Source organism: Pinus tabuliformis, chromosome 4_2, assembly GCF_031772625.1.
Source record: "Pinus tabuliformis cultivar Carrire ecotype Pingquan chromosome 4_2, CPIR1, whole genome shotgun sequence".
NCBI lineage: Eukaryota > Viridiplantae > Streptophyta > Pinopsida > Pinales > Pinaceae > Pinus > Pinus tabuliformis.
The window spans coordinates 81,448,642-81,473,812 of NC_142304.1; the positions used below are offsets into that span (position 1 = coordinate 81,448,642).

At 42.6% G+C, this 25,171-nt stretch overlaps 1 protein-coding gene across 1 annotated transcript in view; it reads right to left on the bottom strand.

Moving 5' to 3' along the window:
• Positions 1-25,171, bottom strand: part of LOC149168306 (uncharacterized) — a 235,554-nt gene that overhangs the window by 67,648 nt on the left and 142,735 nt on the right. The window lies entirely within an intron of this gene.

The following is a 25,171-nucleotide window of genomic DNA, read 5'->3' on the forward strand; positions in this document are numbered from 1 at the left end:
CAGAAATCGAGGCACTGAACCATACAAGCCATACAGGAAATTGAGCACAGATTTCGAGAAGTTTGTCACAGTTTCGGATGTGATATTGGGCATGATTTTCGAGATAAGTAGATATTATTCAATGCTGGAAATGACTGTTGTAAACTCATCTTTTTCTGAGTTCATAATAAAGATTTACTCTCTCTACAAGGTTTCCCTTCACGGTTTTTCCAAGGGCATTGCCCAAAAGTATCTGTCATTTAATGTGTTTGCTTTCCTAAGCTCCCCTTAGTATTTGAAGTAAATGATTCAATGTGTTCTCATTTATAAGTTCAAATTTATATACAATTATGGATGAGCCATAAATGAGAATTAAGCCGTGACAAAACTTATTGACAATTAAAACCATCATATTGAGTCAAGTAAAATCTACATGGTATCATAGCATTGATACTGAAAAGGGAAATCAAATAAGGAAAAGGTTGAGATCTTTCTCGGTTTTCGGGAAAATGCAGAGATCTTTCTCGGTTTTCAAGAAAAAGGGATAATTTTCCTAGGTTCTCAAGGAAAGGTCTAACTTTTTCTGGGTTTTCAAGTCGTAATGTCCTCAACCGCTTAGGATACTTAAGACAGGGTTCCACTAGCCTAAAAAAATTCTCGTAAGCTAAGGCAGGGGAAAATTTAATAAGGGAACATGATTCGCCTAGGAAAAACATTATAATTGCTTAAGGGGTCAAAAGGGGGAAATATCCTCGGCTAATGAAAAGTTACTTTCATTTTATAAAGTGAAAATTTTCTAAAGTGACTTTATAAAAATTAACAACGAAAAATGGCGGCAAAAGTGGCCACTAAATTATAAAAGGAGAAAAATGAGAAGTCTCTCCTCATTCTATCACTTGCAATTTGAGAAAAGAGGCTTTGGAAAGTTTTTGGAGAGAAGTTCAGGGTTTGAAAAACCCTAGCCGCCATTGTTAGTTTCGGTGTTGAAACTATACACCCTAGTTGGTCTAGAGAACGGAATCACTCAAATTTCACCATTGTGCTCCCAAAGAGAAAAATTGCAGAAGATAATGGAGGTAAAAAATGTTATCAGTTGATTTTATCTTCTAATATTGAGCTTACACTCTTTTTACAGGCTGAGGGCACATTCTTAGAACAGCTACATATTGCCATGAGTTCAGAGGTAGATTTCTAGTGGCGGAGAAGCCACGTCCTATGATTTCTCTTACCGTTCAAGTTCCATCTAGGAAGGTCGAGTCACCTTGCTATTTGTTGGTTGGTGTGTTTGACAATTGGGCCGACTTCCTCATTCATTAAGTTGGCCGAGTTCACTGTGTTATTGGGCCGAGTTGCCTCTTCATTTTCAGCTGTGTAACTCCTAGTGCTGGCAATGGGTTTTCTTTCCAAACTGGACAAGTTTTGTACACAGGGACAGCATATTTGTTTCCATAGATTAAGTCTCTGAAGAACACGCAGTGGGTGCACTTGTGATCTTCCCAGAGGCAATGTTTACTGAGCTATAGCAGACTTCATAAGGGATCAAGTTACCAATCATTTGTGGGTTATCTAACTGTTGTTAGGAGGGACGAGTTGGCATACTGAAGGAGCTCAGAATCCTCTTCATTTTGCTGCCAGGTAATCAATAAGAAGGGGTTGTATTTTGTCCAATTAGTTGAGCATAGTCTTCAGGACGAGTTGATGATGTGTAGAGGTCGATTATCTTCTTGTGGCTGGTTCAAGTCACTTAATATCAAGTGTTGAAGCTAATTATGGGACCTAATCTCCTCGAATAGCATATTAACCAGGTTCTAATGTTCACTGAAATTTGTAAAATCATTTATTAATGCTGTAAATTGATTGTGACCCTTTGGAAGAGCTACTATGTAATCTTTAGAGCAATATATCAGTGAAGGGCGATGTTATCTATGGGTGTCATTAATGTGTCAATGGTGCTTACTCTTGTTGTACTAAATATGAATACAATGTTTTTGTTCTAAATTACTTTCACGAGTGTTTATCTGGGTATTGAATATTATTTGAACCAAAATCAAATAAATGAACAATATGTTTGACGAAATCTCTCACTGAAGAAGCACACTAGGACGCAGAAAACTCAGTGGTAATTTTGAGAGAATTCCAAGTGGGAATTTTACACAAGCAGAGGTCTAACTTTTGTTGGGTTCTAAGGGAAAGGTCAAAAAATTTCTAGGTTCTCAAGGAAAGGTCTACAGGCCTTGAATGGTTTTTCTAAACCATGGGATGGCTCTACATGCAAGATTGTTGCCAGGGAGAACATGCCCAATTGGGAGAGACTTTGGGATGATTAGTGTAGGACGAGCTTAGACTTGGTTCAAGCTATACAGGTTAGCAACAGGGGGATGATGAAGAAAATGTGGCTCTTTCAGCAAAGGGCAAGAAAAGGTCCAAGAAAGGTCCTAAAGGTGGGGCTAAATCAAATGGTGAACAGAAAAAGGGCATGAGCAAAGTCAGGTACTTTACATGTCATAATTTGAGGCATTATGCAAGTCAGTGTACTAAGAAGAAAGAAGAAACAAGTTGTAGCTTCAGCTGAAGTGGATGAGTTTTCCATTCAATTAGAGAAAAAAATTCTTTGTTGCTTTCCATGAGTGCAACATCTACCACTGTTTGGTATATAAATAGTGGGGTCTCCAGCAATATGACAAGTGTGCGTGAGCACTTTACAGATCTAACAAAAGAGTGGTGTGGATCTTGAGGTGGAGTTTGGAAACGACTCCAAAGTCAAGGTAGTTGGGCGTGGGACAGTATCCTTTTAGAGGGAGTTTCTTCTGCCCATGATAGTGACGGATGTATCATATGTTCTCAGGTTGACAAAGAACTTGATATCAGTTTCTACCATAGAGGACAGGGTATGAGCTGGTGTTCCGAGATGGAAAAGTACTCACTCATTCTAAGGGATCCTGTGTCAAAACAACAAAAGTGATTGGGAACATTGAGAGGAAACTATACAAGTTTATGTTTCAACCAGATCAAGCCTTGATACACAGTAGCAGCAATAGTGATTTATGTGAGTTATGGCATAAGAGGATGGTTCATTTGCACCTTGGGGCTCTTACGGTGTTGAGAAAGATTGTTATAGGATTACCACAGTTCAGCACGGAGCATCAAATTGTGTGCAAAAGATGTGCACTTGGAAAGTACACCAAGGCTATTTTTCCAAGCAGTGACTGCAGAGCAATAAGGATTCTAGATTGAGTACACTCAGATCTATGTGATCCAAATGCCATTAGTATCTTTGAGTGGGTATGAGTATTATGTTACCTTTATAGAAGACTTATGCAAGAAGACTTTGATTTACTTCATAAAGACCGAGACTAAGGTCTTCAGCCAAATTCCGAGAGTTCAAAGTTCTTGTGGAGAACCAAACAGGGAGGAAAATTTGGGTGTTGAGGTTAGATAATGGGGGTAAGTATAACTCCAATGACTTCAAAAATTTCTATGTACAGGAGAGCATTAAAAGAGAGTTGATAGTTCCATACAACCTGCAATATAATGGGGTTGTCGAGACAAAGAACAGGGCCATTTTTAAGGCTAGAAGAGACAATGTACATGATTAGAGTGTACTGTTTTTTCTTTGGGTTGAGACATGCAATAGAACTCTTTACATTCAGAACAGGAATCCGCACAGGGTGTTGGGGAGTAGCACTCCTAAGGAGGCTTTTACAGGGAAGAAGCTTGAAGTTGGGCACTTTAGGATGTTTGAGTGCTTGTAATGTCCCCAGTTTTTGGATTGCCATGTCGTGAGCTATGGAGGGATTTCCAAAGCTCATGTCAGCGAAGTCAAGAGAGCAGGATAATATTATTGGTAGGCCCGGAGGGTGTTGAGGAGTTTTATGGGGGCCAACTGGGATCGCTTGCCATTTTTCATCATCAAGATCAATTCCACACAATTCGATCTTAGTTCCACTGCATTTTGACGATTTCTGTAAAATAGAGTTATTAACAGGCATATTTTAATTAATTGCGCTTATTGTGTTGTTTTAGGTTGATTACTTGGAGAAACACCTTAGTGTAATAGCTCGTTGGAATTGGGGTGAAAAGGTCTATAGGGCGGGATGACGAAAAGGGGCTTTCAATGGCCAATGTGACCATGGAGGCGAATTACGCACTTTCTGGTTTTAAAAGTGGCTTTAATTAGTCAAAAAAAGTCGCTTCAAAAAATAAAGAAAAGAAAAGTGTTTTTATGATTTAATTGGAGGGAAAAGGTAAAAAGGGTGGCAAAAGAGTAAAGTGAGCTATGGAAAAAGGAAATGAGAAAGTGTCTGCTCATTCTAGTCTTTTTCCATTTGAAAAAAAAAAAATTAGAGAGCTCTTAGAGAAGAGTCTAGGGTTTTGGATCCCCTACTTGCAGATAACTAGTTTCGGTGTTGAAACCATACACCCTTCCTAACATTAGAGTGAAATCACTCATATTTCACCATTGTGCTTCACTAAAGAATAAGATCTGAAGAAGATAATGGAGGTAAAGGTATTATTAGTTGAATCTATCTTCTGATTTTGTGTATTTCGTAAATCTTATATCAGGAAGCTGCCAAGCCAAATCTGAGCCAAGTTGTTGAGGAGAAAAAGGATTGAAGTTCTTATTATTAAAGTGGCCATACTCCAAGCTACAAGAGGTAGAGTTCCTATACATCCCTGATTGAGTTACTTAAAAAACAGTGGCTGAGTTTAATTATTCCAAGAAGGGACGAATTACTTCTTAAAGAGGCAGAGTGTTTTCTATGGGTATAGGCCATACTCTCCTCTTCATTTGTTGGTTGAGCATGTTTATTCTTAGGGCCGAGTCCACCATATATCTATGACCAAGTTCAGCGTTGGGAGATGCTGAGTTCCAATGGTTAAAAGAGGGTCGTGTCATTCTCTCTTGGAGATTTGGTATGTGGGTTTCAAAAGAAGACGAGACAGCTAATAAGAGAAGCCAATCTCTGCTAGTTACTTGGGCAATATCCTATTTTTTTTTGACCAAGTATCTCACTATCATATCAGTTTTCTTGTGGTCCAAGTTTCATCACTTATCTGCTGAAAGGGACCACGATTTTCACCATTTGTTGAGAAAGGAGACTGTTGTACCTGTGATAAACATTTCTGAGTGTATCTATGTACCTGGGAGGGGTTTAGGAATGTTCTTCTAGCTGCTGGAAGCTATATTGTACTGTTGATATATAAATGTGAAGTGTGCAAGTCATCTACAACCATATCCTCTTCACTGTTCTGGGTATTTCTTGTCTCACTCATATGTTATCAGCGATATGTATTCTCTTATTTATTGATGCAAAATGGGTATCAGCAGATTTGAAGCATTTCTATCATGTGACAGGCACTATCCTTGTTATTTTAAGTTTCTTTTGGCATATGAGATCACTGGACATGTTTATTTACAAAAAAACTCAAGAAAGTCACCTAAAGCACTTGTATGTAAACTGTTGGTTAAAATGCCACAGTGAACAAGACTATATAAACTTAAAAATTTCGTGGGTTTCCCCAAAATATTCTGGGTGAGTATCACTTACTCTCATGTCCTTTCAGAGAAGAGTACAAAGCTAGAGCCCATAGCAAAAAAAGGTATTTTCATTGAGTACAACGAGACTTCAAAGTCTCACCACATATACATTCCTGCTTTGAGGAAAACAGTGCTTAGCCGATGTTACACACCCCTTTGTGGGTGGTATCCATAGGAGAAAAAATTTCTCCAAGATGGTCCTCAGCCAGCAGCCAGCTCAATGTGCCATTTTCTCCGCCACCCGAGTCAGCCCCTCAGCCAGCAGCCAGCTCGATGTGCCATTTTCTCCGCCAACCAAGTCAGCCTTGTGGTCTCTCGCCCATCTGTTACGATCGCATGTTTGAAGGTGGACCTCCCAACCCCAAAGGTATGACCTTTCCGCCACCCGAGTTAGCCTTGTGGTCTCTCGCCCATCTGTTACAGTTGCATGTTTTAAGGTGGGCCTCCCAACCCCAAAGGTATGACCTTTCATTGGTTTAGTTGAGTAATTTTGTTTACTTATCATGGACACTTTTGGGCATGGATTGGTGGGGGGATTCAGCAATAAGAGTGGGTTAGGTTTGTACTCTTGTCTACTCTGCCCAATCCGATAGTTAGCCTTGTATCCTAGTCTCGTAAGATCTCTTTTACTGGCCATTAACTTTAGGGTTAACAATACATGGGAAATCTCGATTTTGGTCACGTAGTCCCGCTTCCCGACACCATATACATCACTCCTCTCCTATCATTTTAACCCCATTTATCACTTTTCCCATCCAAGTCCACATGTGTCCACTGGGTCCACATAGGGTTAGCCTCCCCCTCTTCTTTGCCCACACCTTGGGTCGAGCCTGAAACGATGCCCCGAAGGTTGACACAACTAAAAGAAAAGAAAAAGCATAATTTGGCCACTTACAACAGGAAATGTACCACAAAATGCAAAAGATGGCCAGGCAATACAAATTTAGCACATGGGCAAAAGCCAATCATGAGCTCTACCCCTTATCTATTGTCATCACCCTAGTTTCTATGGGCCCTAGATGAGACCCCTCCACATTAAGGAACCCATGATTGTCCCACCCCTTGTGGGCAATGAACTACCCCACTTTAAAGGGGGTATCTACTGTTGCATTCTACACATCATGCTCTCATCACCTGGAACCCCGAGCAGTTATCAAGAAAAATCAATCAAAGGCAAAAGGCACACGAGAAAGGGTAGAAAAACAAAGGTCGGGGTAACTCATGTACCACAATTTTCTCCCTCCTACACTCGTATACCCAAGTGTGGGCTTCCCTCATCATAGCTACCCATGTACCATGACATGTGGCTTGGTGCCTTCCCCTGATCCCCACTCTGTGCCATCACTATATCACATGCCACCTACCACTTGATGGGTGTACCATGGACATGTCACCCTCTTTAATGGCTTAAACCACCTAATAAGGTCCTTGGTTAACCCCCTAATTGAGCTTAGAGACACTTGTACAGGCCAAAGCCCACTATGGAAGGGCATGCCCTCATAAATTGCCCACTTGATTCCATGATTTTTAAGCTCTTTTACTTGATTACTCAAATGATTTCTTGTATTGGAGGGTAAGGGGACGCATTGTGTAATGTCCCTTCTCAATAAATTTCTGCTAGAAGAGATCTACCATTTTTGCCGTTTTGGAGCTAACACATTTTTGGATACCAACTTAGCGAAAGTGGGTCAAATATTAAAGTTGGTGGAATGTGGGGGCCACCCCTCAAGGAATATGCACTACTTGGGAGAAAAAACACTTTTGTGAAGGGAGGTCGAAATATTTGGAGGGACCCACAAGGAAAGGTAAGGCAGCGATTATAGATAGAAGGTTGAGGGCAACAATTGGCACCTTTTGATAATTTGACATTTACACATTGCTACACAAGTTGTCCAGCTAAGTCAAGAGTGTTGTTTAGCACTAGAGATTTCCAATGGGAAACCTCACCCTTCTTTCGGTGGACTTCGAGTGCCACCCTAGGGAGGTAAACTTGTCACTACATTTGAAGGGAGGCTTGTGGAATATTGGGAGCATCTTTCATCCATCCACCTCAGCTAATTCATGCTCCAGGAAGGACGCAGCAGATGATCTCATGCCACTTGTTTTAGCTATTTCCCAAGGGGTGTTTGTGTTAGGATATTCCGACACATAGGATATAGTTAAGTTCAACTTGGTCTAGCATAGAGTTAGGTTAGAGTTAGGTAAAGTGTGTTTCTTTACCGTTGTACATTTTGTAACTTACAATCCGACGGTCACGATATGTAGTGATCCGACGGTTCACTCTCACCTCGGTATTACCGACACTTGATCCGTGGCTTAACACCCGATTGGTCCATGAGTTCTATTTAAAGCGCATGGAGGGTCATTGTTCGGGTAATCCGTGCATGAGAGAAGCTTATGTAAATTTTCATTCTTTGATTAATAAATTGCCTGTAGTACCCACGCTGGGACAGGCCGTGGACTGTTTCCCTCCTTGCACTCTGAGGGTTTTAACCACGTCAAAAATACTGGTGTATTGATTTGAGATCTGGTTGTGAGCGGTGTCCTTTTGGTATTCTTTCTGTGGAACTTACCCTGTAAATTCCTACATGGTATCAGAGCTATTTGAGGGCCGCGTCCGTTGGTGATCCAAATCTGAAGCCGGTAGAACTGCATGCGGCTGTCGTTTCCTAGATCTGTTGTTTCTGACTGCTTTCGGGCCGAGAGGACTGCTCTGTTGCGTTCGGAGCATCTGTTCCAGTGAGGAACCCCTTTCGTTTCATGCGAAAAGGTTTCCGGTAGCCCTAGCTGCGTCATTTTTCAGATCGGGAGGGAAAAAGAGCTTTCTCAAGGCAAGCACGCAAACCGAGGCCCCCCCCCTCTCTCTCTCTCTCTCTCTCTCTCTCTCAAATTTTTTGTATAGATCAATTGGTTCAAAGCTATTTTTAGAGAGTAGAGGTCTTGGGTTCAAGTCTCCATTTTGTGGGGGCGGATTTTTTCATTCCCGCACATTCGCGCACTTTGCCGGCAACGTCAACAAGTTTTTTTTCAAAAAGCCATAACTTCTTCATCCGGAAGCCTTTTTCAGAGCCGTTTTTTTTAAAACCGCCTATTTTTTCGAGATCTATCCGTTGGTACACTTACTTTCAGCATCTTCAGCTTCAGTTTTTTTTAAAAATGGAAAGTCCATGCCAAGTCATTCTTGACAGCACTAACTACTTCCAATGGGTAGAATACATGGAAGATTTACTTAGAAGTAAAGGTCTCTTCAGAATAGCCACAAACCAAGAGAAGAAACCAACAGATGAAGACAAGGCGGCAAAATGGGAAAATAGACAAGATCAAGCACGTGGTTTGATAGGGATGTCTATTTCTCCTGATCTTAGATTCCACATTGCAGGACTTGAGACTCCTCATGAAGCATTAGAAAAACTTGCTAAAGTTTTTGGGATTAAAAATGAAATTAGATCCCATCAACTTGAAAATGAGCTGCTTACTTTGGATCCTAATAATTTTTCTTGCATTGAAGATTTCTTGTCCAAATTCAAGACCCTTAGATATCTCTTGGAAGGTGTTAAAGTTAAGAAAGATGATGGTAACCTTATTTATTCCATCCTTACTAAGTTAGGACCAGCCTACTCTGTATTTGTTTCCACTTTCCATTCTACAAGGGAAGCTTTCATTTGTCAAGGACAAGACTACAAGGCCCCTTCCTTTGACTCCTTTTGTGATTCCTTAATAAGAGAACAAGAAAAACTCTTACACCTTGGTCTTCTTAATCTTGGAAACTCTTCCACGAAAGCGTTAGCCGCCCAGCAGCACCCAAATTCAAAGAATCCTAAGAAGTCATATCCTCAAAAGAATGGTCCTAAACCATCTCAGCCTCAAAATGAAAGATCATTTCAGCAAAATGATAAGACCAATAAAAACAAATGGAAGAAGACTGATAGACATTGTAACTTTTGTAATCGAGATGGCCACTTAGAATCTAAATGCTTTAAGAAGATGGAAGCCGCAATGAAGAAACATAACATCCATCTGGAGCCTACTTCAACTTCAACTTCCGGAACGGCACTTTCTGCATGTCATCGTCAATCATCTCAGTCTGGTTATGCATTAAATGTATCTTCTTCTTCTTCTCATTCTCATGAGTGGCTCATTGATTCTGGAGCCTCGTGTCACATGGCCAAAAACCAAGCCATGTTTTCTTCTTTAAATGATTGTAACACCAAAAATATATATATTGGTGATGATAGATCTCTTAATGTTGTAGGGACTGGAACTGTTCATCTAGACAATGGTCAGTTCAATGATGTATTATGTGTTCCAAACTTATCCTGCAACCTTCTATCTGTCTATCAGATAACTCATTCAGGTGAAGGTAAAATTGTTGAATTTTCACCTCATGATGTTGTAATCAAGGATCTAAAAGATCCTAAACAGATTCTAGCTACTGGTCTTGCTGATGATTCCAAAAGGTTGTATAAGTTTCACAACTTTGGGTCATCCCATCTTCCCTCAGTATTTGTTGCTCATAATGATGAAGTGAGCAAACTTTGGCATGAGCGGTTTGGTCACTTAAACTATCGCTCCCTTCAGCATCTATGTAAAGAAAATATGGTGACAGGTCTTCCTATGGTATCTTGCAAAGATGGTGTTTGTTCCGGATGTGTACTCGGAAAACATCATCGGGACAGTTTTGACAAACGTGCCTCTTGGCACGCCTCAGCCCCTTTACAGCTTGTGCACAGTGATTTATGTGGTCCTCTTCCTGTTGCTTCATTCTCTGGCTGCAAGTACTTCTTAACTTTCATTGATGATTTCTCCAGACGCACTTGGGTATACTTCTTAAAACTCAAGAGTGAAGTATTTACCACTTTTTTGGCCTTCAAAGCATTTGTTGAAAAACAATCTGGACATCAAATTCTTAAGCTAAGAACTGATAATGGTGGAGAATATGTTAAAAACGCATTCATCAACTTTTGCACCGAAAATGGAATTCAAATGCAACATACTGTTCCATACACTCCACAACAAAATGGTGTAGCTGAAAGGAAAAATCGCACCTTAAAGGAAATGGCTAATTGTATGCTGCAATCTAAAGGACTCAGTCTTAGTTTTTGGGCCGAAGCAATTAATTGTGCAAATTATATAATCAATCGCACTCCTACTAAGGTTCTAGAGAATATCACTCCAGAAGAAGCTTGGAGTTCCATTAAACCAGATGTAAGTCACTTTCGTGTGTTTGGAAGTGAAGCATGGGCCCATATTCCAGATGAAAAGCATAAAGCTTTAGAACCTAAGAGTGAGAAATGTACTTTTGTTGGATATTCTGAAGATGTAAAAGGTTATAGACTTATTCCATTTAAGTCCAAAAATGTTATCATTAGAAGAGATGTAAAATTTGATGAAAATAAATCGGCCTGCGAGCCTAGTCCGGCGGATGTGCCACCTCTTCCTATCTCTTCTATCTTTGAAAACATTTCTTCTTCTGATGATGAAAGCGAGGATGATAATCCTCCCCCACCTTCTCAGGATCCTCAACTTCCAAGATGGGTCCGTGCTACTCGGGATGCAGCAGGTGATCTTGCCGGTGATCCTACAGATCAGCAACGTACACGTTCTCAGTTTGAAAGAGCCTCTTCTTTACTGGCTCAAGCTCCAGAAAATCATGATCCTGACACTTTTGCAGAAGCTTCAGGCCATCCACATTGGGAAGCAGCTATGAATGAAGAATATCATTCATTGATGACAAATGATACATGGGATCTTGTTCCTCTACCAAAGGGACACAAACTTGTTAGATGCAAATGGGTTTACAGAACCAAGTATGGACCAGATGGGAAAGTTGATGAACATAAAGCTCGTCTAGTTGCTAAGGGCTTTTCACAGGTTGAAGGCATTGACTACACTGAAACCTTCTCTCCAGTTGCCAAAATGAACTCTATCCGCCTTGTTCTTTCCCTTGCTGCCTCTTTAAAATGGGAAGTCCATCAAATGGATGTTAAATCTGCCTTCTTGCATGGGGACTTGCAGGAAGAAATCTATATGGAACAACCCATTGGCTTCATACAAACAAACTCCAGCCTCGTTTGTCGACTTAAGAAATCCCTTTATGGCCTCAAGCAAGCTCCTCGGGCTTGGTATGCCAAAATGGATAGCTTTCTTTTAGAATCTGGCTTTTCTAGGTGTCATTCTGACAATACTGTCTACACCAAGAAAGTGGGCAACTCTCTTATCATCCTTGTTCTTTATGTTGATGATCTTATTCTTACTGGTAGTGATCCCAACCTTATAAACCATGTGAAGTCCAGCCTTAAAAAGAAATTTGAAATGACAGACTTAGGACACTTACACTATTTTCTCGGTCTTCAAGTCTTGCAATCCCAAGAGGGTATTTTCCTTTCCCAGTCCAAGTATGCTTGTGATATTCTTCGTCATTTTCACATGGAAGACTGTAAGCCAGCCCCTTCTCCCTTTCAGTCTGGAGTCAAACTTTCAGTCTCTTGTACTTCTCCTGAAGTTGATGCTACCTTATACCGTCAACTTGTCGGAAAACTCTTGTATTTAACCCATACTCGTCCTGATCTTTCCTTTGCTGTTGGCCTTGTTGCTCGTTTTATGCAAAACCCCCGTGAAAGTCATTGGAAAGCAGCTAAAAGAATACTTCGTTATGTTCGAGGTACAGTACAGTTTGGGATTCATTACAGTGCCAAAGCAGCTCCTCTGTTAGTTGGTTTCACTGATTCTGATTGGGCTGGTGACCTTGATGATCGGAAGTCTACTGCCGGTTATGTCTTCACTCTTGGTTCAGGACCTATTACATGGGCTTGTAAGAAACAGGCTGCCATTTCTCTTTCGTCAGCAGAAGCAGAGTATCGTGGTGCCGTGGAAGCTAGTAAGGAAGCCTTGTGGCTTCGTCAGATCCTATCAGAGTTTGGCTTTGAGCAGCAGCATCCAACCACACTTTGGTGTGATAATCAAAGTGCCATTCAGCTATGCAAAGATCCAGTCCAGCATCAGCGCAGCAAACACATTGAACTACACATGCACTTCATCAGAAAGCTCATTCATGACCATGTTCTTGAAGTGCAATATTGTCCAACAGATGATCAGGTTGCAGACATCTTCACAAAGGCTCTCACAGAGGCGAAGTTCACTAAACTTCGATATATGCTTGGAGTTCAGGAAGTTGTCACTAAGGGGGGATAGGCTCTAGTGCCTCCTTCCTTCTCCTATTGTGTCATATTTGTAAATCCTTCAATCCTATCCCAAGTTGTTCTTAAGGGGGGATGTTAGGATATTCCGACACATAGGATATAGTTAAGTTCAACTTGGTCTAGCATAGAGTTAGGTTAGAGTTAGGTAAAGTGTGTTTCTTTACCGTTGTACATTTTGTAACTTACAATCCGACGGTCACGATATGTAGTGATCCGACGGTTCACTCTCACCTCGGTATTACCGACACTTGATCCGTGGCTTAACACCCGATTGGTCCATGAGTTCTATTTAAAGCGCATGGAGGGTCATTGTTCGGGTAATCCGTACATGAGAGAAGCTTATGTAAATTTTCATTCTTTGATTAATAAATTGCCTGTAGTACCCACGTTGGGACAGGCCGTGGACTGTTTCCCTCCTTGCACTCTGAGGGTTTTAACCACGTCAAAAATACTGGTGTATTGATTTGAGATCTGGTTGTGAGCGGTGTCCTTTTGGTATTCTTTCTGTGGAACTTACCCTGTAAATTCCTACAGTTTGCCAGGAGAAATTCAGAGTAGCTGCTCCAAGGGAAGACTAAGCCTTGTGGAGAATTTGGGGGTTGGAGATTGCTGCCTTTGGGCAAGACAAATTTCACTTTTCAAGGTTTGAGCAGGAGGGATGTTAGACAGATTCATGGGGTGTCGAGCTCAGCTCTTGAGTGCCAGAATTTGTGATAGAACGCCTCTCCAACTACAAGGGATGTTTCCTAAAGCCCTTCATTAGTAGATTGAGGAGGAATAAGGAGGATTTCAACAGATTTAATCACTGGGGGACACAGCCTTTGTTCAAGTGGGCAAAGTACCAAAATAGGGCAATTCTAAGTGGTCAGAATTAGCCAAATTCATTTCTAGGTTTTTCTGGGTTTTTGGTGGGGGCTCAAGATTAATTTGGCGAAATTTTCTGAGCAATTTTGGAGGCTCAAATAGGGGTCTCTTTCCAACCAGCAGTTGCTGGTAATTGGCAACATTTTGTGGGTTTTCCAGGTGGTTGGTCTGGGATAGATTCCTTTCTAGGTTTGGTTGAGTATTTTTGGGAGAAGCTACAATTGCATTTTCAGGATATTCCAGGCATCACAGAGGGTCTCTCTCAGCATTTCTTGTGCAGCAACAGCTACCAATTTCTGGGACTACGCAGAAGGATATTGGGTCGAAGTTCCTACTCATTGGGGCATCTTTCTCACCTTGGGTTTGCTTCAACTTGCTTATGCAAGCCCAGGTGCACTTGTTCCTGGCTATATGTACTCCTTGCAATTCATAATTTAATAAAATGGCTCAGCTTATTTGCCTAGTTTCTTAGTGTTTTGATGGTGCATGCATATTTGTGATTTTATTTGCTATAGCCTAGTTCATGTGTCTGTTATTAGCTGTAAATTTCAATTTGGAACATTACAGTGGTATCAGAGCCATGATTTTGGCCAGTTGTGGGATAACCAACTAGATCATGGAATATTTAGGCATGTGTGCATAATGACAGGTGCAACCATAGTCAAACCCATGGCTCGAGGAAGATTTAGTATGCAGGAATGTTTGGGTGGAATCTGCTGGAACGACGAGAGGTTGGCCCAGTTGAGGAAGGCGTCGGACCAAATCCACCGTCATCCTTATAGCAAAGACACTAGAGGTACGCCAGTCGTGGGGATGCGACCATCTATACCTTGTGGGGAAAGTCGACAAAATTAGGGCACCGAATCTCCTCAAAAGGAGCAAGCAGGACAAGGACAATTAGAAGGTGAGAACAGGATGTGCTTTTGTTGTTGGAGACCTGGCTTTAGATATCAGGAGCCTAAGGAGGAGGTTGAGCATGAGCAGGAGGACACACAAGATAGTAAGGGCCACAACGATAATACCTGATGTGGCACAGGAGTTACCCTTGTTGGAGATGCCATTGCTAGCTCTGGTTGACACCTTAGTGGAGGGAGTAGGGCATACACCCAGACGGTCACCTGTTGGTGAGGTACCGACCGCTGATGAGGTGTCATCCATCGATGAGGCACCCATTGATGAGATGTCCAGGACCATGACAGAGTTTCCAGATGATAGCCATCCTCAACTGATCCGACAACTTAGTGTCAGCCTTCTAGCGTTGGGAAAGAAGGCCAAGATGGTCTGGGAAGCCATTTTGCAACAGAATGAGCAGCTAGGGAATGATAGAGGTTTGTGTCGAATCAGTGGCCAACCTGACTCGCATTGGGGAACAGTTGGATTCCCTAATGGTGTAGCTAGAGTACACATTGGAGCATAGGAGCAGCCCCCTTTAGAGATACGTAGATGAGGTTGGTAGCACTAGTAGATGGAATTTACACATTGGAGAGAGAGAGGCAGAGTTATCTATACCAGTCTTATGTGTTGACCTGGATAGTAAGGTGTGGCAACACGAGTTGCACCAGGCATAGTACTCACAGGATGGAATTGTTACATATATTGGTGTTCTTGCAGTTGATCCCTCGTAACGGGTAGGATGGCTAGAGGTATTGAGCTAGTACCCGGTGGTGTAGGTTAGGTGTTGAGATGTATCCATGGCCATAGTTCGACAGGGATCATGGATTACCAAACAGGCTCAAGGGCCAGACTACTTTTGGGATCCAAGTGGCATTCCCCATCACATCATGGAGTGAGCCAGCGATGGCAGTAGATGTGCGTTGGATCTAGGGATTGAGTACACACACCCCCAGATTTCCATCAGTGTTCCAAGCAGCACCAGTGGCTGGTATGATCGACAAGGGAGGAGGTAGACTCCATGAGTTGTCCTGCCATGTGGGTCAGAGTCGTAGGATGATCAGCATACACTTGCAGGGGATGGTCAGAAGAGGTGGCATTGGCAGACCACCAAATAAAGCATTGTACAAGGATGAGGAGTTTTCATGAATATGTAGTGTGCAGGGGACACCAGGCATCAACAACTTAGTGACACCGCCACTGGCACGTAGGGAGGTTTTCCTGTCAGATCTCTCCGAGAGGATCAGGAGGGGAGGTCCACTTATCCGAGGACATGGAGGTGTGGTAATAGAGATGGCGATTCTGACAGGATGCAAGTTGTTGCACACTGACTCAGTCCCCAACCATGGCATTCTATGGTGTATAGAGATATGCAACGATGAGTGCCTCTTGAGTATATCCATAGGGACTTGCACACAGTCACAGAGGCACTAGTTGTTGTCCCTTGATGCCCTCATCACGTGAAGTAGGGCACAAGAGACTCACCTAAGGTAGTTGGATGTGATCCAGAGCATCATGGATAAGAAAGGAGCTTTTTAATGGGGGCAAACAAACTATGCGCGTGTTGGCACATGGAGGCGCAGGGATGACATGGTCTGTTGCAGAGGTAGCATATGCTTTGCCCCTGAGTCACCACTTGAGGGTATGCTTTTGGGGGATCTGTATGACACACCTTCGGCAAGTGTAATATCCCCAATTTTGATTTTTCATTTTATAGGATTAAGGGAGTTTATTGGGGCAGTGTTAAGCCTAGCACAATTTTGTAATTTGGGTATTGGAGACATTTTGGGTACATGGGACTTAGCATAAATCGAAAACTCCAACCTTAGTGGAATGTGAGGGCCACCCCTCATGGAATACGCACCCCTTGGCGAAAAAGTCAATTGTGTGGGAAGGGGGTCGAAATAGTTGGCTAAGAGACCCACAAGGAAAGGTGAGGTAACAATTATAAACATGAGGTTGAGGGCAACATAGAGCACTTTTTGATAATTTGTCATTTTACAAATTGTTGCTCAAGTTGTTTAATTGAGTCACAGGTGTTGTTTAGCACTAGAGGTTTCCAAGGGGAAATCTCACCCTCTTCTTCGGTAGACCACGAGTGCCACCCTAGGGAGGCAAATTCGACTCATCTTTGGTAGCTGGAAAGATACCACGTAGTAGCATGATTTTTTGGCATCAGTGGGACGTAGATAAGGGAGCTACGCAGGACTTGGAGAGGTATTGTGCCAGAGGAAAGAGATTTGTGGTTGTTGGGCTATTTCCTCATGCAAATACTTGCCAGAAGGAGGGAGTTTCTAGGAGTAGTGGTTCCTTTCTTAGCAAAACGAATTGGTGTGGTTGGGCCTATGTCATCTTTCCCTAGGACTGCGCAGGGAGTTGTGGAGTTGTTTGTGGGGAGGCCTAATGAGTGGGATTGAGGAGCTGAGATTGTTTGGGATTTGATTAGAGGGGAATGGGAGCAGAGTTCTTAGCCTTTAAGGCGCAAAAAATGCTCCAACAATCATAGATGACATTTTCTAGTAGCAGAGGAGGGCCAAGCATTTTGGGGTCAATTTCGGAGCGTCAAAACTAAGGCAAACACTTTCTGGATTTTTTTGGGTTTATTGAGGAGAGGCCAAAATTAAATTGGCAGAATTTTCTAAGCAGTCTAGAGGCACAAATAGAAGTATCTTTCTAGCCAGCAGTGGAGGTTTCAAGGACAGCGCAGAACAAAGAGGACAAGTCACTTCCCATTGTCCAGGCACCTTGTTTTCTCACCTGGGATTTATCCAGCTTGACTTTGGCAAGCCCAAGTGCACTTGTTCTTTCCTATTGTACTCCTACCATGATATATAATAAAATGGCTCAACTTCTTTGGGAATAAATTGTTAATGTGCTGATATTTTGCGGTGTTTTGATTTTTGGTTGCGTGTAAGAAATTTATGGTTGTTATTGCTTAATATTTCCATTAGGAATATTATAGTGGTATCAGAGCCATGATCTTGGCCAGTTGTGGGGCAACCAACTAGATCAGGGAAGATTTGTGCATGTATACACAGTGACGGGTTAAACCATAGACGACCCATGGCTCAAGGGGATTTAATATGCATTAATTCTTGACCCAGTTGATGAAGGTGTCAGACCAAATCTATCCTCTTCCTTACAGAAGAGACACTAGAGTTGCACAAGCCGTGGGGGTGCAGCCATCTACACAGGATTATGGGGAGCAAGTAGATACACCCAGTGTGATGCAGGGGTCACCCATGTTGGAGACTCCCTTGACCGTGTCGGTTGACATCTTAGTGGAGAGAGTAGAGCATACCCCAGTAGTGCCATCTATTGAGGTGGTGATCGGGGTCATGTCCGAGTTTTTGGGTGATAGCAGCACACAACAGATGAGTGAGGTGCCAGGAGACGTATCCACCCTTGATGAGGAGCTAGGAGATACAGAGGTATTGGACGACGGTCGCACACAGCAATGTCATCAATTTCAGGTCGACCTTCTAGCATTAAAAAGGAAGGCCACATCAATAAAAAAGGTTATTCTATTGCAAAACAAGGAGATGGAGGGCATGACAGTGGTTGTGCTGAGTCAGCGGCCAAGCTAGCTCACGTTGGCGAACGGTTGGATTCCCTAATGGTACAATTAGAGGGCACATTGGAGAGTCGGAGCAGCCTTCTTCAGGCATACATAGACGAGGCTAGCAGCATTGTTGGGTCACCTTTGCCCATTGGAGAGAGGGAGACGAAGCTACCTAGTCAGATCTCATGTGTTGACCTAGATAGCAGGATGAGACGACCTGAGTTGCACAAGGTGTAGCATCTGCATGTTGGCGTTGTTCTATGTGCAGGAGTTCATGCATTTGATCCCCCTCTCTTGGGGTTGGATGGCAAGAAATTTTGAGTTGGTACCTAATGGAGTGGACTATGGAGATGGTGGTGCACCTGAGTGTAGCTCAACAGGAGCTTCGAATCACTGGGGATACTAGAAGCCCAGACTGGCATTGGGATCCGGGTGGGACTAACTAGCATTTTCCAAGTATGTCGGTTGACTATGTCCATTGAGACAAGCCCAGGTGCCCCATTCCATCATCTATTGTATTTGGCTTGCAGAAAATTAATAAAATGGCTCAGAAGTTCTCCATTTACAGTTTTTATATGGGTGTCTGTTGAACATTTCGTTTTTGTATTTTGTTGCGTAGAATATTTGTTGTTATCACTTGTATTTCCTATTTATGATCATTACAAATATATGCTCTCTTGATGAGCTCTCCTAATGGAAAATTGATGATCACTGCACTATTACATGATGACTTGGATGCTACACTAGAATGATGACATGGATGACATTGGAGACACACTATGATGAAGAACTCGGAGTCATAACAATGACCTCTTGCTGTCCCAGTCACCTTTTGCACCAAAAATTTACGGACAAACACAAAGAAAACATTATTTTGGACAGCTTGGAGGCATTCTTTCAAAATGGTCCCTAGACCATCTAAAAGAGGATTTTTTCCTCTTTCTAACGAGCCTTCATTTGCCTCGAAACTCCCAACGGTTGTTGTAATAATGAATTTTTAAGGTAAAAAGTATGAAATTGCAGGCTAGCCAACCTACAATTGTCATCCATGTCGGCCCACTTTATGAAGACGTGTCCCTTCGGTTCTATTGGCAAAAATCACTATTAATACAAATACTTCGACTTAGTTTCTGACCAAGTATTCAGTGATAAATAAACGACCAAAAAAAAAAAACTAATGTTCACAACTCGTGAACATCCAAGGAGGAAGATTAAAAGGTTTAAATTATGGGTTTAATATTATTCGTTGAAGCAAATTTGTGATGGCTTATTAACTCCGACAATATGGAACAGAACCTCGGACAAAGGTGTACAAAATAGCTTGGACTATGGAGAAAAGAGCTTGATTTTGTGACTGCGTAGAGCAGTGACCTCAGACTCACCACAAGGTTGTTTCTTTCCTCGGCCTCATTGCAGGATTGCACCTCGGAGTTACTACAAGATTGTTCCTTCCTCAGCCTCATTGCAGGACTGCACCTCGGAGTTACTACAGGATTGTTCCTTCCTCAGCCTTATTGCAGCACTGCACCTCGGATCTCCTGAACAGAAAGTGATAACCCAGATTGGTGAACAGATTCTCGGATTGATGGACTATGTCTCATTATAGGGATTCTTGGATTGGTGGACTGTGTCTCATTATAGGGAATCTCGGATTGGTGGCAGGGTCTGTACCTCAAGTCTGTGGCCTTATACCTTAGGACAAGGAACTGTAACTACATTCTTTCAGATTGTATCTTGGGACTGTACTCTTGGATTGGGTAGCTCTCTCTGATGACTATATATCAGAACTCGGATTTTGGACAGTGAAGAACTTTCTCTTGAACAGTCAATTAATGAAGTGAAGCCCAGAATTGAAGGCAACACAATGCAGTGGAGTGATTGAACAGTGAAGTCTTTGGAAAATGATTGAGCAGTGGAGTCAACATAAGGAATTTGGAGTTGATTGTACAGTGAAGAATTTGTCAAGGACATTCAAGTAAGTACTATTCTTATTCTCTATCAAAGAAGATAAAAGGATTGGTGTCCTTGGGGTTGGTGCCCCTAAACGCAAGGTTGGTGCCTTGGAAAAGATAGGGTCGAAGCCCTAGAGGTCAGAGCCTCATCAAAATCCAAGTTGGTGCTTGGCAACAGGTTGGTGCCTTGGAAAAGATAGGGTCGAAGCCCTAGAGGTCAGAGCCTCATCAAAATCCAAGTTGGTGCTTGGCAACAGGTTGGTGCCTGGAACATTAAAGGGTTGGTGCCCTCAAATTATTATTGTACTCAATTATTTGAAAAGAGGATTTGAGTCCTCTCTTAATAAAGTTATTATTATTCATTTCTGATTATAATTGTAAAGAATCTAACTGGCAAAAAGAACAGTTGAAAAGAAACATTGATTCACCCCCCTCTCAGTATTTCCAACAGTAAGGTACTTTGAGGAGCATCCCAGGGCTAAACAGTGTGTGGAAAATACCTAGTAAGAGCAACAAAGGAGGCAGCAATGTTGACCAAGGGAAACACAGTGATCAAAGGTTGGTTGTAGCAGTTTTGGAGGGTTGTAACAAAGTGTTTCATGCCCTAACCAGTGACGGAAACTACATCAGTGTGCACAGAACCCAAGGACAAGAGGACCAGCGAAGCGTTGGAGACAAGTATGTATATCCTCTTGTTGATGATGGATGGGTGTCCAAGGGTTGGAATTAGTGAAGTTTGTGGGCAGCGAAGAGGAAGGGTTTCCTAGGGGGTTGGATGCCCTAACCAAAGTGCAGATGCTACAGCAAGGATTGGTCACTCGTGGTCTATTAGAGAGCAGCGTGAGAGTTGACCAAGTGTGGACAGTGGATTATGCATTTATGGTCTGTTGGAGGGCAATGTGATAGTGCCCAAGTTGGAGCCCGATGTGCACCATCTTGATGGACTTAGGTGGTTGCTAGAGTGGCAGTGGTTTAGCTCAAGGTTTGATCAGCCAGAGGAGCAGTTGTGTAACCCTAGACTTGTCTTGTGGAGAAGGACATCTACAACAGAAGAAGGGTAGTCCTCCTAGCCTATATTCATTATGGGAGATAGACCTCTTGCAGTGATAGGAGGCAGCCCTTCGTACCCTATGTTAGTCTTCATTGGAGCAGCGCAGGAAGACTATAGTCGGCAGAAGTCCCAAGTAGCTAAGGAGCAGCAGTGAGCAGATGTGAGTTGTTCACAAACAAAGTTGTGAACAACTCGATAAGAATCTCGATGTGTTGTGCCCTTGATGGACTAAGGCACAACTAGTGAGCAGATTGGATAGTCGAGGTTCAGTGATCAAATGGACTTGGATCATTGATAAAGGCAGTGTTGCAGATCACGAGCCAAAGGACTGAGAAGGTACAAGGTATGACCGAGAGGAGTTGAGAGAGCATGCTACATCAGCCAAATGGTCAGAGTATCTTGTATTTGGTAGATTGGTGGTCATCACAACAGACACCAAGCCCTAGTTTTTGTATATCTTGTATTAGTGTGTATGAGGGCCATTATCCGTGGTACAGTCCCAAGTAGCTAAGGAGCAACAGTGAGCAGATGCGAGTTGTTCACAAACGGAGTTGTGAACAACTCGATAAGAATCTCGATGTGTTGTGCCCTTTATGGACTAAGGCACAACTAGTGAGCAGATTGGATAGTCGAGGTTCAGTGATCAAATGGACTTGGATCATTGATAAAGGCAGTGTTGCAGATCACAAGCCAAAGGACTGAGAAGGTACAAGGTATGACCGAGAGGAGTTGAGAGAGCATGCTACATCAGCCAAATGGTCAGAGTATCTTGTATTTGGTAGATTGGTGGTCATCACAACAGACACCAAGCCCTAGTTTTTGTATATCTTGTATTAGTGTGTATGAGGGCCATTATCTGTGGTACAAACGCCCTAAACTGTTGTATTATTTAGTTCGATTAACATAACGAAGTTGGGTTATTGAACAAAATTGTGTAACAAGTTGTGTATTTTTGCACTAGTAGATTTACTGTTATTTATATTCTGTTGTGCAAAGTAGTTTCGTTATGATACTTGGTTTGGTAGCGTTAGTGATTTAAGATTTTATCATATCATGGAAATTCAACATGGTATTAGAGCGTGTTTGAGCTATTTTGAGGGATAATGAATCAAAAAGCGAACAGCGAAGCAGCTCAGAGGGAGTTGGGATTGTCTAGATCATGGAGTTGAGGGTTCAATTGAAGACATGGAGATGTGGTCTTCACTGGGTTGGCAACGAGATTGGTTGGGAGTTCTGGTGGATTGGTGGAGAGCCTAGTGAACAGCAGTTTGTTGTAGGGCAAATTGTTGATCATGGAAATCTGTTGATTTGCCATGGATCGTTGGGACAGCTCAAGGATTGCATTAGCATGGACGAGATTGGTTTGATCGAGATTGCTTCATCTAACGGGCTGAATATTGGCATGCTGGAGTCTTCATCGGATCGTGATGTTCCATATCCGAGATTGGAGGGATTTGCACAAGTTGTGTTTGAGCTAAGAGGATGAGTGCTTGCAGGACTGAGACAGCGGAGATCGTGTGCTCAGAGCGAGTCTAGCTTCAGAGGGAGCAGCCCTATGGAGGTTTGGGATCTTCAAGTTCAGATGTGATGAGGCAAAGACACTACCGAAATTGCAGGGTTCATTCTATAGAGTATATTGCAGTGATAGACGCAAGATGGGCTAGTGCCGCAAGAGATGATGATGACGGACACTTCCTAGTGTTGGAAATACCTCCCTCGCTAAGGACGAGTGTTGAGAACTGTAGCTTGGGAAGTACTCCAAACCCTAGCCTTGAGGGTTGTGGAGGAGTTAGCACACAAAACGCTTTGTGAGCTTGAAACCCAAGTTTTGGGTTTTGAACCCATCAATGTTGGGGCCAAAACCATGAAGAGAATTTGGCATGTAGGTGATGGATATGATAGGGCACTCCGAGAGCAACCAGAGGCAATGAAAATCATCAAAATCCAACATGTAGATACAGAAATGTAAATTTTTTAAGTTTGTATGTAGGCTTGTGCGCCATAAAACAAGTCAGCCTTGTTAATGGAGAGCCCAAGAATGGGTTAGACGTTGCATATGAGACATGTATAAATAAGAGGTAAGGGAGATCTCACTTGTGTTAAAATTTGCAACTAGCGCCAAACTCCATGTGGGTCATCTTATTTATGGCAGTTGATATTTTTCTTGGATCCCTCTCATCGAGAGGTGTAGGATTGATCTAAAGATCATCCGATTCCGATAAGTATTCCTGGGGATATGAATTTATTTGTGTTATGGGACAATTCGTCAAGATCAGCCAGCAACCAAATAACCCCCATGTGTGCTCCACATTTTAGTATAAAAGGAGGTGACTTGATAGTCATTTGAACACACACTTCACTTTTGATTTCTCTCCACTTGTTTTTGGGTTTTAGTGGAAGAGAAGTCTAGGAGGATGAAGCCCTAGACGCAGGAGGAAAGAAGGCTAAACAAGAAGCCCTAGCCTCATTCTGGCCACAATCAAGTAGAGATCTAATACTGCCCTAACCGCATTCCTAAAGAGGATTGTCTACCCGTAGTTCAAGAGAGGAGATCCATGCTTCTATACGCTGCCACAAACCTGCCCTATACACTTCCTAAAGGATGCCTAGTCGCAATCCAAGTGTGCAACGTCCTCCAAGAGATAACTCTAAAATCGGATGCCCTAGCCGCAACAAGAAAGGGTCAAGGAACAGCGTGGAAGAGGTCTGCTACAGGTGGTCGAGGTGCAGAGAAGTGCGGATCTGATATTTGGTGACTGTCTTAGGCCTGAGACAGATCCGAGAAGTTGCTTCTAGGGCCGAGAGGGCAAGCTGCTAGACCGAGTAAAGAAGCAGCGAAACGTTGGTAATTGGGTGGCTGTTTGGGCACATTTTGGAGGAGGCCGAAAACTACAGCAAGTTGTTGCTAGGCCACAGGCCATAGCAAATAGTTGGAGGTATTCTAGGGTTGCGTTGAGGTGGACAAAACCTTAAGAGGACAACGTGGCATGGGAGGAGCCTCTCCAAGGTAGGCCGCAACCCTTGAGGGCTAGTTTTGTTGATTGTGTGTTGGGTTAAGGGCAATTGTACATGCCCTAACCAGAATTGCAGGCGCAGCAGTGCAAACAGTGGTGACAACAGTGTTTTTGTGGAGGACTGTTGGGTCAAAGTGTTGACCAGAATTGGATCATGATATAGCAAGCTTTACATGCCCTATCCAGTAGCGAAGGCAGTGTGGCAGCATGACAGAAGTAGTGCCCATCATTATGCAGGAGGTGGACAATATTCTAGGAGAAGCAGCATTATGGTTAGATACTACAAAAATTGATGCAGCTACATATCTAGATGCAGCAGTTGGATGTAGCACAGTGTTAGAGACAGCAGTGTAGTGCAGCATAATGATGAGTGCAGCCCGTGATGGGAGCTTGTGATGAAGAGCAGCTTAATGACAGTGGTGCAGCGTGATGATACTTTGCAATATACATTGAGCACAGTGATGGGTACAGCCATGTCTAGTGAAGCATAATGAGATGCAGCATAGTGATGATGGGTGCAGCATGGTGCAGCACAGTGAGGTGCAGCATGATGATGAGGTGTAGCACAATGATAGGTGTAGCACGATGATGGATTCACCTTGGAGAATCAGTTGAAGCAGCATGTCTTCAACTGAGTTCAGCTACCTCATGTATCATCTTCTTAGAGATTATCTATGCTCTTATTTAGATAAGTCAAAGTGTTGACTTCTGTTGTATATGTACTATCTCTCTCTCTCCCTCTGCTGAATCATAGAAGAACATATAAGAAGAATTGATCAAGGGTTTCCCCACATTGGTGTTTGTCCCTGGCTAGCGCCACATCTTGTGTCCTCTTGTCTTGGCTTGTCTTCTGTGATTTATGTTGAAATAAATTGCTCTAAGCATACAACATACCAAAATTAACAATTTGAAACGTCCTAAGGAGCATCTTCCATCAAGATCAACTCTGAAATAGAGTGCGAGACTGAGGCAAAAGAAAGGAGACAATGCAGTTGAGTTTTGGAGAGGGTATTCTCTGTGATTTTGGTGTGGGTTTTCTGTGGAACAGGCCACAACCCTAAGGCAGCCAGCAAGGTGACTTAAGGGCATATTTGTGGGCATATTTGAGGTGTCTTCCTTG